Raw genomic sequence first — 2,109 nt, 5'->3', positions numbered from 1 at the left:
GTACTTCTCAAATTATTCAAACTACTCACACTGTGAAAAAGAGAGTCAATCTTTGACTTTCTTTGCAAATGAAATTTGTCGACAGTTCTAGTAGAGCCTGGTTTGTGTCATCAAGATACCAAAGACAATCAATTCCAAGGAAGTTGGATCGAACCCTGCGAGCTTATTTCTCATTGCCGAAAAAAAGCTTAAAAAGAATCAAGTACCTTCACCTAGTTCTAGAATCAAGAAAATTTTGAAATGTTCAACGAAGTATCTTTAACGCAGTGATTTGTCAATCCCCTTTTTGGAAGGTCAAAATTCAATAATTCTTCAAATTTAACATTTGTTTGCAAAGTAATGGCATCATTGGTTTCAAATCCTCAACCAGCCATGGCCCCTAGATTTTTCCCCTTGGAAAATGCAGCACAAGGGATACAATTTAGATGCAGAGCGCTTGAGAAAGCAAATGCAAGAGGTCATTGTTGGTAATTATAGAGCATTCATTACTACAGCTGACGCATTGCAGTCAGTTAGGGAAGAAGTGAGTTCAATTGACAAACATTTGGAGTCATTGATATAAGAAGTGCCAAGGCTTACTAGTGGATGCAGTGAGTTTATGGACTCAGCTCAGCAAATATTAGAGAAGCAAAGGTTAAACCATACTCTTCTAGAAAATCATAGTACACTACTTGATTTGCTTGAAATTAATTAGCTTATGGACACATGTGTATGAAATGGAAATTATGATGAGGCTCTTGCATTAAGAGATTTTTTCCTAAAGTTAGCAACCATGCATTCGCAATTTCCTGTGATTCAATCATTAGCCGAAGAAGTTACGCAAACAATACAATATATGCTATCACAACTTCTTTAGAGAGTTAGAGCAAATATTCAGTTGCTGGAATATCTTCGAGTGATTGGATACCTTCACCATTTAGGAGTATTTAATGAGCATGAAATGTGCTTACAATTCTTGAAATGCAGAGAAGCATGGCTTGCAGATTTCATTGACGATTTGGACTAAGGGAATGTATATGAGTTCTTAAAAGGAATGGAAAATTTCCACAGAGTGCATATTTTTGATGTTGTTAAACAATACCGAGCTATATTTGCTGATGAAACGTCTAGGAATGAAGAGAACTATGATGGTGGTATGCTTTTCAGTTGGGCTATGCACAGGATAACTTCACATTTAAATACACTTCAAACTATGTTACCAAAAATAAATGAAGGTGTATCATTAGAAATTATTCTTGAGTAATGCATGTACTATGCAATGAGCCTTGGCTGGGTTGGATTAGATTTTTGAGGTCTGCTTCCTTCCCTTTTTGAAGCCTTAGTGCATAATTTATTTGTGCACAATAGAATGTTTAGGAGTAGTGTGTTGTATGACTCACTGCGGTAGGTTATTCGAAAGGTGTTGTGGGAGTGTAGTGAGGAAAATTATCTGTGTCCAAAGGTATTGAAGAAGCTGATTGTGGTATGTCGAGGGACCAGAGCGCAGTCCATCGATATGTCTTCACTGCTCAGACTTCCACCTCTATTAACCACCAGTTAGACTTCCTCAACTCATTCCAGTGATATTCCTTATCGCAGAGCCACGTGAATATTCATCTCACTGCTCCCAATGTTCTTGTCTTATGTATGTTCATTGAAAATGAGTGGTGAAGTGGAATCAAACACAAAGCCTATTGATCCACGCAAACCCCCAAAGGTGACTCCCAAATATCTTTGTATAATAAGGCAGAGAATACAAGGCAAGTAGGTAGGCAAGAGGTAGGCAGTCAGTCTCACTCCCTGGCCTGTTTCTTCTCAACTACCAGGTCAAAAAAATGCTATTGCATCGCATTCAAACACTAGGCGTCTTATCTATTGGCCAAGAAATTAATCAAAATACAATAACAACTAATCCTGCATTGTCAGAATGCACAACACTGTTAGCGCCAGCCTATTTCATGATGAGGGAGCGTTAGTGTAACAGAGTCTTAGAACAATCACAGAAGGCATTAAATGTGCAAAGAATATGGTAGAGGTGTTTTTGCTATTTGAGACCCTAGATAAAGAACCCAACACTAATCTTGCTAAGAGGTCAGCCTGACAATGCGCAACATGAAATAGGCATGCATG

The 2,109-nt window shown here is 38.1% G+C and overlaps 1 pseudogene; it reads left to right on the top strand.

The window, feature by feature from the left end:
- The first annotated feature begins 339 nt into the window (after window positions 1-339).
- Window positions 340-1,387, top strand: LOC149168107 (conserved oligomeric Golgi complex subunit 8 pseudogene; annotated as a pseudogene).
- The last annotated feature ends 722 nt before the right edge of the window (window positions 1,388-2,109 follow it).

This window comes from Pinus tabuliformis, chromosome 4_2, assembly GCF_031772625.1.
Source record: "Pinus tabuliformis cultivar Carrire ecotype Pingquan chromosome 4_2, CPIR1, whole genome shotgun sequence".
Classification (NCBI taxonomy): Eukaryota; Viridiplantae; Streptophyta; class Pinopsida; order Pinales; family Pinaceae; genus Pinus; species Pinus tabuliformis.
The sequence above is the reverse complement of the archived record's forward strand: the minus strand, read 5'-3'. Positions and strand labels throughout refer to the sequence as shown.